Raw genomic sequence first — 15,155 nt, forward strand, 5'->3', positions numbered from 1 at the left:
TTTTGTTGTGCAGCAAAGGCTGTTACCGTGTCCGAGTTAATAATACGGTCTTATCAGTGTAACCAGCTGCAGGAATTTCCGACATAATTGATGTGATTTGTTTTACAGCGTATGTGGGTTTTGCTCCTGCATTTCTAGACGATATAAGTCAAACGGCGTTATTTGTTTAGCGTTTGAGCGCATTTATAATGTCCTTTTTATTTAAATATATGTTAATAATTAAGTTACCGAACAAAACGTTATTTGTCAACATATAAAGATTGATTAGCACTTTATCGGCTTTTTCGGCGTAAGCTGTATTTAGCCAGCTTTTCACCTTAGCCTGACCTTTGTTAGCGTCCAATAGAATTCAAATAAAACTTCCCGCGGCCAAGTACAGATGAATACACTTCATTGACTGCATTGGCTGATTTGAGAATACGACCAGAACATTGGAAACATGTCCGCGTCTTTGTAACACTGTTTTACTGCGTGTTCAGCATGAAACAATTTTATATCTAATGAAAAGGCTTAATAGATAGAACAGTTTTACACTCAATCTCGACATCAATACAGTTTGTGCGTCCACCTTTTATTTTCAGAAGATTTTCAGCGCGAATCGTTTGCACTTAAAGGCTATTTTCTCATATTTATTACTAACTTCCATATTCCTGTCAACATGTTAACATGTTAAAGTATAGAGAGCAGTGGAAGCAAAGACTCACTTTAATGCATTGCATTTCAACTCGCGAGGTATATCGGGTCAATTTGCGGGCACTGTGTGTGAATGTCAGAGTTTACATACAGTCATCGCTGCGTCTCTACCCTATGTGCTGATCGGAGTTCGCGGCCAGGAAAATAATCGTTACATAATAAAGACGCTATAGCGTGAACTAGGTGAACTGGAATTTTCTTTAGACCAGACAGATGTTAAATGAAGATATCCAGCGATATCATATGGTATGTCAATAATAGATTCTTAATGTGTTTTACAACAATACCATGATAAATATTATTTTTAATTAATTTAACAAGAATTATGCCATCATATTGACTAATGAATTAAGCATGAGCGCAATGATTCTCGATACTGTTAAAAATCGAATCAAATAGCAACGCCAGACAAACCACTAAAACAGGTTTGTTCGAAGAACGCGCGTATAAATATTAAAAATATATACGGATACTTCGCGTGTGGCCGGTTGACTCATATGTTTTAATTTCACTTCCATTCTTCTTTTGGTTTTCTGTTTTGTATCTATACGTTTATGACCAGCAATATGTAATAATGTAAAATAAGCCGCGAAAACTCCGCGTATCATCCCGTACTGCGTTTGCTGCAGCTAAGAACTGCACAGAAAAAGACATTCGCTATCTTTGATCTCATTCATTGAAGTCTTTACCTTTCATTAACTGCAACCACAATCAACGCCGTATATCTTTTTTAAAGATATTTCTTGTTTCTATAGGCTGGGTATTAATATATGGTAAGGTATACAGCGGTGACTGGCCAGTGCGAATGCTGTTTTGGAAACGCGTTGGTAAATACGAATGCAGTTAAATTATTAAAGTCACTATTAACGTTTATGACCAAATTTGTTATTGCATGGAATGCATAATCATTATCATTAACAAATTATGGTAATCTATAATAATTCTTAATTATATATATATATATTTTTTTTTACATTACCTTGGACTTTTGTTGTAGTGCACAACTATTTGACTCTGTGTTTATAGTATCGTGAATCATAGCGATCATGTAAAACATATACGCCACGTTGATGGAATTATTCTTATTAAATCAATCAAAAATGTTACATTACGGTATTGAAAAAACACACTAAGAATCTATTTTGTTCACCATCCATGTGTGCAGTAACATCATAGCATTTCTACATTTGGGTGTTAAACTGCTGCATTGACTTAGTTTCTAGTTCGCAAATGATGTGTATAGCGTACAGTTTTCTTAAATCAAATTAAATGTAGGACCTATGAATCATAAAATATTATTATATGCACCTAGTATTGTTTCTCTTTTTCATCGGTCATTATAATTTATATATCCTATTTTGTCTATATACACGAGAAAATGTCTTATTTATTTCTTTTTATATTTCTTAAATGTTTTGTTTTCACACAAAATTACATGTTATTTTAAATATTGTATGAAAAATCCAACAAAAATACATTTTTTTCCCTTTTTAATCAACGTTTCGGCTTACGCCTTCATCAGAAAAAACACAAATAATAACAGAAACCGGATGTAATTTTAAAGGTATAGATACTTTACTAACATGTATGCTTCGTATGTTATTGACTTCGATTATATGGACTTACTTTGATGTGTTGCATATTTAGTTTTTTTTATCTCTGATTGCATAACAATATTGTATAAAGCTGTAGGTTACAAAAATATACAAAAGGTCTGCAAATGGTTAAACGGAAGCATGTGTTGCTATTTTTACACGGCGACCAATAGGTTCTTGGCTATCTAGTAATCTTACTTTACACGCGTCATGTTACAACGAGCTACACCGGTGGATTAAGCGCATAAGTCAAGAATCCAGTTAATGATAATGAATGAATGATTTAACACCCCACCCCTCCACCAGTTTTAACAGTAGCCAGTGCGACATAATAGCGTAGCAATTCGAATTTTAATCAATATTGCCTGACGTTCTAAACTTCGTAAAGTTTATCTACATAGCGGACAGGTTTGTTTATTTCGCACAACCATCGGACCTCATTCTTGTTATCTCACTGTTCGCTTTATAAACCACGGTAGTCCGAAAGATACAAAGTCAAAGTTTCAGCACGGAAATATACATTTACTTACATTTTCAGCGCTCTTGAGTTTCATTCGTGTTTAAAAGTAATCTGTTTGTTTCATTATATTATTTGGTACTCTCTGTTAAGTTTGTTGTCTTAAATGGTTATTCATTTGGTCGTTTAGTTCAATATTTTCAAGATTTATATTAACTATGATTTTACAAGGGACATAAGTATGTGTATGGTTATATTGTATATAATCACATTTAAAGTATGAGGCAAAGGGCCACACTGGAGTTCACTCAGAGAAAAAAAAGTGTAACCAAGGTATTGATTTGTATGTCTAATTTAGGGCCAACATTTAGCCCTACTCCCCGATCACTAGGTTTGTATTTTTTGCCAATAAGTACCTTACATGTCTTCCTCAATGTAAGCTTTATTTGGATATTGTTCTTTCTTTACGAACTTATGATACTGAGTGGCTAATGGTAAGAGGTATTATTGTGATAACCCCTGCAAATTTTATCAAACACTGATAGTATTTTTATTTTCAAGTATTTTAAGCCATTTAGTCATTTGATAAAAGTAAAACAAAATATAAACGAATGTAACCTTTTTACATTAAATGACCTATCTGACGAACCCAGTCACCTTTCCAAAAAAATTGTTGAACAATAGCCATGTTGAGATGATCCAAAGAAAGGAAAGTGTGATTACGTCTTTAAGTTTGTCTTTAGATGTTTGTGTCAAAACACATGTTTGGGAGTTTCCCTGTCTGTTAATCTTGAGAGAGCACATAATTATGATATAGTAATGATCTTTTCCTATATTTTCTTCAGATGCTGTATGGTTTGGAGCCCGGCCAAAAGATGAAGTATGTGAGAAAACTGAAACAGTAAAACGTCAACACGACATTACCTTAACTTTTAATTGAACTTTTAGACTTTGAGTGGAGGAATAACACTTAATTTTATTCCTATCAAAGTGTATATTGTTTTGGAGCTGAGCTTTTTAATGTTTTTTTTTGTTATTATTTCCAAAATTTCAGAACTGTAACCGCTATGCAAGTAGTGCACAATTTTGTTTTGTAAAAAGTGAAACACGTTTGATAGTGAGTACAACTGTTTAAAGGGACTTGTTCACAGATTTTGGCATGTTTTGAAGTTTGTCATCAAATGCTTTAGATTGATAAATATAAACATAACTAAAGAGCTACAATATAAAAACAAGAATAAAAGTAAAGAAAGAGAAAAAACCGCACCAGGGCTCGCACCACTGACCCGTGGAATAAAAGCACAAGCGCCGAAATTACTCAGCTATCCGTCTTCACGTGTGTATGTGTGCTATTCAGAGTGTATGTTCGGGTCGTCGTTGAGCTTTTACGACTACATTATGTCCGGACCTGACCATCTGTCTTCACAAGGGTTGCCATTTGTTTTATACTTTGCAAACCATCCACTTGTTGTTACAAAATATAACGATAACACAAGAAATCGAAATTTTTTAATCGTTTCTGAGACGCTTTATAATTTTATCAATTTCTAACGATGATTTTTCGAAAACGAAAGTGTATTTTCAGTAGACGTCTGCGGCATTATTGTTATTTCGTACACGGATCTTCGTTATTCATTTATTTCTTGATTCTGTGACAACAAGTTGATTTTGATAAACTGTGAACAATCCCTGAATGATCTATTGCTTAGTCATTTGATTTGTCGGTCTTTCCTAACTAAAACTTTAAAACTTGGTGGGGCAATAACAAATTTAAAATCACGAAACAATCAAGTACGCTGAGCTTTATATGAACTACAGAAATTGTGTATTCTCTGACGATGGTTTTGAATAGCGGTATTTCGGAGTGGATATCTTGTCATGTATAAATATAGAACATATATGGGTATTAGTCCTCCATGTTTCCTTTGCATGTTCCTGAAATCATCCTAGAATATCAGCCCTGATTGAAGTACAAATTAGTGCATAAAGACCTGAATTTGCAATTGGTACATATGAAAATTATGTCCGTTTGCTTTTGTACTAAATATTGAACACAATATCTCAAGTGGTGTCGTTGCTGCTTTCATTGGTTTTAGATATGTTGAGATTAACCCATTTATGCCCAGAGGACTCTCCCATCCTTCTATATTGGATCAATTTATTTCCAAAATTAGGGGTGTCTGGTATACTTTTTTCTATATTTAGAATATTTCTTACAGAAACTCCTTTAAGCAAACAGCGCAGACCCAGATGAGACGCCGCATTATGCGGCGTCTCATCTGGGTCTACGCTGTTTGCAACGTCCTTTTTTCAGGACGCTAGGCATAAATGGGTTAAGTTGTTGATTTCATAATACTGAGATATATACACGTTTTGATTAAATAAATGCAGTGTAATAATTGCACCAGTGACTTAACTGTTCAATGATGATGTTGTATGTGTTTCTGATACGAAATCGCGTTATAATACTATATATCAGCATGCTATTCAATATAACGGGCAATATAAATAATAATGTTTTAAATTGCATTTATGACATATATCAATGATCGGAATGGAAAGCGCAACACAACACATCAGTTTGGTCATTTAATGAAATAAATTATGGGGATTTTGGTCATTCTACATATTGGAGATGCATTGGTATATGGTCGCACGGGTACAGACATCCCTAACTTATTACTTGTTATGGTGGTATAAGTAAAACAAACAACGTCGGCATTTATTGCTTTTATTATCAACAAAGTGCAATGCATTGTCAACTTTCTTTCAGTCATTAATTGATTGGTATTCAAATTGCAAAAAAGTATTGTCAAAAGAAGAATAAACGATACTTAAGAAATCCGCATTGACAGGCCAATGTGGTAGGTAGAATATGAAAATTGCCAAATTTAATACAATTGCAACAGTCTCAGACATACGAGCCTCAATATGTGAAAAGGGGGTTTAATGCATGTGCGTAAATTGTCGGTCCAGATTAGCCTGTGTAGTCAGGGACGACACTTTTCGCTTTTATGATATTTTTCGTTTAAAGAAAGTCTTCTTACCGAAAATCCAGTTAGGCGGAAAGTGCGGCCTGTACAGGCTAATCTGGCACGACAGTACGCACATGCGTTAAATCCTTTTTTCACAGATTGATGCCCATATCCTTTTAGTGCGAAATGTGATTAACATTCTCAAATCTTAACGTGCATGCAAACGTTAGGATGATATCAAAAGGTCTGCAAGTGATCGCACAGAACGTGTGTGTTATGCGTTGCAAATATCACACGTCGCCAAAGGTTCCTATATATAACCTGACCTATAGACTCACGTTTTATAGGCTTAAGCCGGGGTTCGGCTCAGGTGAAGATGCTTAAAGAGGCTTCAGCCGAGGTTCAGCTCAGGTTAAGATGCTTAAAGAGTTTCTGCCTTCAGCTCAGATTTCTCACACCTTGAGCTATAGCCTCCAGTTAGATACTATGAGCTCCAAAGCACAATATAAACAAGAAGCGAGATATCCAAAGTTCTATTGAACTTGGCAGGTAGAAGAGCGTCACAATTGGACGTAGGGTCAGATAAACATGTTCCGTACAATCACCGGACCTCAAACATAGGTATTGAGATTTCATTCTTTATACCGTAGTTATCGTTAACGATGCAATCTTTGTATTTTCACCGGAAATACATATTCGATGCATTTTAGCATACTTTTTAACGTCGTATGTAAGTTATCTATTTATTTACTTTAAATATTTGTTCTGTAATCTATTTCTGTATATTGTAGTTTTTAGAATTTGCTTCTAATGGAAATGCCATTCAGTATAAAAGAGAATTGTTTGCAAAATTATGTTCACCGTATTACCACAAGGGACATAATACTATGTAATAAGTATGTTTATGTATGGCCTAGAGATATAGTGATACAAAAGTAAACGTATGTATATAGTAATTTCATGTATCACGGCTTCACGATAACACCCGATTGTGTTTACCTTGATAATATGTATTCTTATTTATTGTATAGATGTATTTAAATGACCGCCTTACGTTCGTAGCGAGCTCTTTAAACATCAAAGATAAACCGACTACACTTTTTCAGCATGCACCGACTGATGTTAGAGCCATTTTCAAATAATCAACGTCGTTTCATCGCTATTGAAAATGATTTTGACGTTATTAATGTGGACATGTTGTTTACGTGATTTTGGTTTGCGATTGATACAATCATTATCATAAAGCATCAAGCAAAGGACTGCCGTTTGATGAAATTATATGCATGTACAATGTACTTGAATAAAATTGAGTGGTGTTGTTCTTCATTATACAGTTATCGGTAATTCATTTGATAAAATGTTGTGATCGTGTCTAAAAATTTACCAATACCTTGAAATGAATTGTATTTTAATTATTTTACAACGATGTTCTGAATGACAACTTAGGTCAAAAGTTAAACCTTTCGTTATGTTAAATCGTCACTTATACACAGGGTGATATATATATATATATATATATATTTATATATATATGGTGACCATGTTCGGTATGTTGAAAGAAAAGGAAAACCCATGCTCGGGCCCGATGGCATAATAGAGACTACTGAGGAAGTTGACAAACATAATGCGGACCTCGACCTTTGGTTATGGTCTATAAACATTCAGTTTATGGTTGCTCGGCTGGTAGCTATGATGTCAATTGGCACGAGGGCTTTCTAATTCTCCAATGTTTGAGAATATTTATAGTTTGCAACTATATAGATCATTTGTCAAAATCTTTTAGTATTCAATGTGTCATGTACAAAAAAAAACAGAAATAAAATCATTTGTCAGCATTTCCAGTCATTGAAATTCAGATTTAAATCTACAAGCAAGTCGGTCTAGTACTATGGGAATTTGAACAAGCCCGAGTCAGATTTTACTAGCCCAAACATTTTTGTTAAAAATGCAGATAAACATAACATAAAACATTCAAAGAAGCATTCATTTATTCAATCTTTAGACTACAATACAAATCTCTTATTAATTTCATCCTCATCCAAGTTAGCTTCCTCGTCATCTGAGCCAGCCTCTTTCGGATCCTGAAATAAGAAGAAATTAATTTCACACATGGATTTCATCCAAATCACAATTATAAATATATACATAAAGTTTAGGTGAAAAATAAGCAAAAATGCATCCCATATATCCATGTGAAAGAGAGAGCAAACCTGAACCACCAGAAAATATATAAGCAATTAAGTGCCAGGTTATTCTACGAAAAGCCAGTTGACAAATGCGTCAATCACAGTTACCTCAGATTCGCATTCTTCAACGACGTACTTGAATGACAAATGTTCGGCCATTACTCTCTGTGTCCCGAACGCAACGCAAAACATTTATTTTACATAACAGTACCGGTAATCCGGGAACCACAAAACCATGCGCTTTATGCGCAGTTATCCAATTATCGGCTGATTGCCCAGTACGTGTGCGCAGTGTGTTAAAACATACTAGTAAGCGGCTGTTGATTTAAGCGGCTCAACACTTTGTTTACAAATATTGAAAATGAAAGTGGAACTCGTTTTCTGTTAAATGAATTGTACAAGCACGTCGGGCTTGTAACATTGGATTTCCTACAAGCCGGAAAGAAAAAATACTAGTTTTTTGCTGTCGGACTAGTGCGAATTTCGACGACTGGTTTAACTATCTGCGAGGAATGTGTAGGACAAGGTATCGGTTAAAGAATTTGTTACATATTATTTGAAGACCGGTATTAAAACGAGCATTTTGACATGAACTTAACTATTATACAAAGCGTGATTGGGATTTCCTTAGTCGTCTAGAAAATAACGCCTTATTATGTAAATGCGTCGTAAGATAAATAAGCATCATAGCCACGCTTAGGTAAAACGAGGCAGCTTCATCGGCTAAAATTTGCAGACCAAAAAATCGTTGACAGTAATATGTCCGAATAACGCCAAATGTTCACAATCAATCAAATAAACACTGCACGAGGAATATTTTTGACATAGCATTATAACAACTGTCAGTTGCATACAATTTACGGATTTTCGTTAGTTTTTGAAAAGCAAAGCATGGCATGTTTCACGTTAAATATTGATTGCTGTAGCGAGTTATTGTCTACAAATTGGTAAACATCATTTTCTAAACATTAAGGAACATTTGATATGATTCAAAACGTGTCCGTAAATTCTTTTTTTATATAACAGTGTTAATTCACTACCAACAAAATCGTGGGCGCTTTTGCAACGTGTTTACGTTTGAACATAAACACATGTCTTTATGATTTCATTTTGATATATGTTCATAAACACATTTCAATCGTCCGCAAAAATGCTTCCGTTATGAGACAATCACGAATCAATGAAGGAACACTAACAAATCAATAAATAGACAAAATGTCAAATATTTGCAGATAAATCAGTTTTTTTGTACTGTATCTTTCAAACCTACACTTAAATTGCCTGAAATATAACTGCATTATTTATCAGGCAATTTTGAAAAAACTTTCCACAAATTATCCCCATGTGCTGACCGCAAGTTGTGAACAAAACCCGTGTACCTAGCTCAGAGGTCAAGAATACATACAGGTCAAAGGTCAAATATGAGGATAAAAAATCATATCCGGACTGTATACTAGTATTACAGAGGGAAAATTCATTACGCCATGAGTTTACTTAAAACATAAACATATTTATTAAAGCTTTATTGCATCAAAAGCCTAAGTCTTAAAAGATACTTTTGAGTCCGTTTTCTGGGTAGTTTGAATACTTGGTGTATTTGAAAATGATCTCGAGAACAATACCAACACAAGTGGGCTTCGAACCCAGGACCTCGCGGTCACTAGGCAGATAATACATCCATAACTCCAATTTTACTGTAACACATTTATACTACTTGTTTTATAATCAGTCGCCAAAAGGGGAGGGATATAGAATAGGCGTTGTCTGTCCGTCATTGTTCCGGTCAAAAGGCAGACAATATTTTGTATAACTCCTGCGTCACTTAACTCCAACGTTACTGTAACACATTAATACTACTTGTTTTAATATCCCTGGCAAAAGGAGGAGGGATATAGAATAGGCATTGTCCATCCGCCATTCCGTTTGTCACAAACATTTTCAAGTTGGCGGGGGATATCAATTCAACGAATTTGCTTGTATTTCCAGTTCAGCATGACATTGCAAAGCGAGGAGACGATCTCTGAGGAGTGCAGGAAGAAGTCCGCCCAGGGCAGCTCTGTCACGTCATATGTACTCATCAGGACACGTGTCTGAACACGCTCAAGTCTCACTTCAGTGTCGCGGTCCCCTTGACCGCCACCCCTGGCTTCATTACTGATATTGGTGAGATGTCTGTATTCTGCATGGATGTTTTGTTTTAGTATCAGATACACATTTTTGGAAACAGTGGAATTGTGAAGGACGAGTTGTTTGATTAGATTTTGCATATCTGTAAAAACAAGGTGAGGATTCTGTCACCCCTGGCTTCATCACGCATATTGGTGAAATTTTTGTCTTTTGCAGGGCTTACTCTGCTATTCCCCAATTGAGCCAATTGCAACAAATTAGCAAATTTGGCTACATTAATTTTTCTTTTGCTACATTATTTTCTTCTAAAATTACCTGAAAACATCCCAAATGAGAAGAACTTCCATATTGTTAAGTGAATTTAACTAAAGAAAATTTTGAGCAACAGGAAGCCCTGAATTTGCATGGGATTTTTGTTTAACTCTTTACCACTCAGATACGCACGTGGACGCGTTTGGAGTCCCTTAAAAAATCAAATAAAATTTAAGACACTTTTTTTACTAGATTCAAGTTTTAAAGGCTTTATTTCCAACTATAAGATACTGATAAGCAGCAAACAGAAGTATGAAACCTGAACAGACTGCAAGTTATTCGCAGGCTGTTCTGTTTTATGCTGGTTTCATATAGCCATTTTCACTTTTTCCTCTGAGCGGGAAAAGGGTTAACAGATAACAGTAACAAAAACATAAGTTACTTAGAAAATGTATCACCAACAAACCTGCATGCCCCTGTATTACAGTATGCAAGAGGTTGCTCCTGCACGTTGAGTTCAGCACCACGGTTGAGCCAATACAGGGCGAGTTGCGTGTTGCTGACGATGACAGCAGCACGTGGCGCGGGCCCGCCACTCTGCAGACGGAGAACATGGTCTGGGACTTCCCTGTAAAGATATACCCCTCCCAGCCGGGCCACGCCTCCAGTGTGACACTGCTTCAACTGTTACACTCTTTAACTGTGTAGCTGTAATTATTGTACCTTCTTGATTAATATGCAGTTTTCAAGGCTGATAGTGTCTCTATTGATTTTTGTATAAAACTGGAAGTATAAAAATTTTACACTCCTTACTCACGGTGCCTTTACCACGTGACTTTTTATGCCCCCTTCTTCGAAGAAGAGGGGGTATATTGTTTTTTGCCTGTCTGTCTGTCATTCTGTCCTAAAACTTTAACCTTGGTCATTACTTTTGCAATATTGAAGATAGCAACTTGATATGTGGCATGCATGTGTATCTCATTGACCTGCACATTTTGAGTGGTGAAAGGTCAAGGTCAGCCAACAATGTCAAAGGTCAAATATATGGGTCAAAATCTCTCAAAAGGGGGCATAGTGTTTCTCAAACACATCACTTGTTAAGATCTGTGTTGGGAGAATAATACCAGGTAACATTTTAAAGAATGTCTTTTTTAATATTTCACCATTTTTGATTAGATAAAGCGAAAGCCCCCGCATTCGTGAGAGTTTTCTATGTGTATCATGATTTTTTTTAAATAAATAAGTATTTTTATCCCCCCGGTAGGATGGCTTATAGTGATCGTACTGTCCGTCTGTCTGTCCTTCTGAAATTCCGTCACACTTGCGTTTAGGTTTCGAAAAATGATCATAACTTTTTGTTATTCATCAGAGCGCAGCACTCGAAACGTCGTGCTGTGTACGTAACTTGGCATACCAAATGTTCTGAAGCTGTTTGCTGAAAAACATCTTTTAACCCTTTGAGCGCTAGAACCGGATTTTGAAGGCCTTTGCAAACAGTTTGGATCCAGATGAGACGCCACAGAACGTGGCGTCTCATCAGGATCCAAACTGTTTGCTATTCTGATAGTATTCTTTGAAAAAAAAGTGAAGAAAATGATGATTTTATAAATTCAGCAGACGACATTTTAGCAGATGACAAATTTCCCAGCATGCAAAGGGTTAACATGAGTATACAAATGCAATCAGTTCACAGTTAACCTTGTTTATATACGAGAATTAATTTGCGCTATCGCAGAAGAAGACTTATTTACTCGACAGTGCTTTGACATACATACATGTAGGGTTTTGATTGTAAAAACTGCAGTATGTTGAACTTCATTTGTATACCACTTATTTTATAGTACAATACTTAGAAGATAACTTCTATCTTAAAGCGATGGTTAACTTAGAGACTTTGTATATAAGATTGGTTGTTGAAATAAGGTATATGCAAGCACACAATTACATTCCAAACATAATGAAGAAGTTATGAAAGTGTTAGTAGATAAATAATTTAATTAAAGAAATGAATTAAGATAATTAAAAGATTGACCTAGTAGTTCTTTTTTCGTTAATGAGTATTCGACTATACCTCAATTAAAATTTACAAAATTATAAGGCTTATACAATGAGAAATAATGGACTAAGTTGGTATCTGTGTGCTGTTTGCATTTAAATTGTTGAGAAGCAATTGAAAACTTACAGGGAGGTAATATTACAGCCATTTACTGTGTGCCTTAACCCTTTGCATGCTGGGAAATTTGTCGTCTGCTAAAATGTTGTCTGCTGAATTTCTAAAATTTCATTTTCTTCGATTTTTTTTTCAAAGAATACTATCAGAATAGCAAACAGTTTGGATCCTGATGAGACGCCACGTTCTGTGGCGTCTCATCTGGATCCAAACTGTTTGCAATGGCCTTCAAAATTCAGTTCCAGCACTGAAAGAGTTAATCGCTATATCAGTTGAGGCCGTTGTCTTTTATTCCAAAAGACTGGGATATAATCCCGGTGGCAGGCAATGATTATTCATCTCAGCGATGTACATGGTAATATCACTGGACCGACACACGGGCTCTTGTGGAATTATGTACTTAATGGGATGAGACTTTGACGAAGAGTTTGTCAGTTATTCACATCAAATCGCATTGATCTTTCGGTCAGATAAGATTCTATACAGTTAAGAGGAGTTCCGATTTAAACTGCGATTGGGAGGCGGTATCTGTTAAGGACAAATCATAACAACAAATTTTACTCGGTACTGATCAATCGCTTTAAGAAGGTCATGGTGCATTTTGAGCATAGCTGCTTCAAAACTATGGTTGTTGCGATAAGCACTATGAAATGACATTAAGCTGTTCTTTTCTATGTGAACTGTGATCTGCATTAATACAACCTTTTTAAGAATTGTGAAAAATTTATAGATTTGAGACTGATCGGTAGTTTGGTAGTTCTTGTGAAATCCTGGTTCCTTTAACAATTGTTTTATTACCGCATGTTTCCATTCGATTGGAAATAAACCTTCCACCAGAGATCGATTTATAATTTCTGTGATAGATGGGATCATACATGGAAAATTGTCTTTCAGCTGTACTGTCTGCATGATGCCTAATGCACGGGTTGTTGACATTGATCAATATATCAGTTTTTCAAACTGTTAATTTGTGTGTCAATAGTAACTGTTACCAACAAATGCTCCAATGCGTTTATAACATGTGCGACTGCTGTTAATAAGCTAAAAATTGGCGATATGAAACCAAAAAGCATCATTTTTGGTGAGCTGTACAACTGTAGGAATTTAATTGCATCATAAGTTTTTTTACGTCATCAATTTTAAACGTCAAATCCATAAAAGTTTGTTCCCAAAATAACAATCTTTTTTCAGATATGAATCCAGGGAATTTAAATTAAGTGAGCAACACAAACTCCCCGACACATTTGATTCCACGTTATTTATATCAATTTAAAGAATGTGTATTAAGTATGTAAACATATGTTTTAATGTGAAAATGTTCGTATGTACAGGGAATGCACACTTAATTAAACAGATGCTTAACGTCTGAAACGAACTGTATATCAAATTTACATTCTGGTTTAAATAAACAATTAAAATTAAGATATAAACGTGTTTTCGATATATATTATTGCATCGAACATGTTTATGAAATTTAAAAGTGATAAGTGTTATATTTTATTTATATTTTAAATCAAGGTAACACATAATAATTTTATATAGCCTTTATATAGCCTACAAAAAAGACTATATCATATTGGTTTCAATTCAGCAGTGCAAGGGTTGGGGAGAAGGTGCCGCATACCTGTTTTCTCTGCGTTGATTAGCAGTTATAACAAAAGTACAAACATGTTATCGACATAGATTTTATAACTAAACATATTAATAAACCATTTAAAGATTATTGACATTATAAGAATTCTACATCCATTCACGTTAAGACAAATAATGATTTCATTTCGCATACATGCAACGACATTAGATGATACTTATTTCAATGCTACAATTCGCGCGTTGGAAATAAGGTTATTCAACCAGGGGCATTCATAGGCATACGACAGTACGCCCGTGCGTATAATTCAATTTCAAACTTAAACAAATGAAAACTCTTAAAATTCGAAAAAATGCAATAAAATGCGAGGGATAAGGGAGGGGGTGGGTGGGCTAGGGGTATAATTATGTAAACAAGCAAACAAGACGTCGAGTTTTAGAAAATAACAGTGAGTACAAAACACAACGCAGTCTTAACTCCAAACAAACGAGGTAAAGTCTTTTATTTTACTGATGTAGGGTAGTAATCACTGTGTAGACTTTACTCGTTTTACGACTTTCATTTTTTGGGGGAAACCAATATTCGGACACAGCTACCAGATTATGTTTACATGACGCAATTTCCAAAATGTCCGCGATTATGAAGGGCTTAGTTTTGGGCGCCACGTCGAAACCAGGTTTAACGACTCGTGAAAACAAATACACTCGCAGTGGGCGTGGCACTTATGGAAGGGAAAGACCGCCAATATTATTCATCACCAGAAATGTTGCACGTGTTGAATATTTAGCTGATATGTTTTATCTTGCAATTATAGATTATACATACATTTCAAATAGTATCCGTTCAAACGAGCAATGTTCGATATTTTATGTTTCAATTTTCAACAATGTTAATTTTTAGGGTCTAGACATCTCAAATGTTCATCTTGTTCATTGTCAAATTAAACACACGTTGACAACGTTGTGTTCGGTTCGCATATAACCGTTTATTATTGAGTAAAAATAATATTTATATAATATAAATGACTTCCCAACCCGCAATTTATTCTAGCAAGCGAGTTAGAAACCTACAAATGATAATTTTCTTTAAAAAAAAAAAGAACGGATATG

Source organism: Dreissena polymorpha, chromosome 14 (genome assembly GCF_020536995.1).
Source record: "Dreissena polymorpha isolate Duluth1 chromosome 14, UMN_Dpol_1.0, whole genome shotgun sequence".
Lineage (NCBI taxonomy): Eukaryota > Metazoa > Mollusca > Bivalvia > Myida > Dreissenidae > Dreissena > Dreissena polymorpha.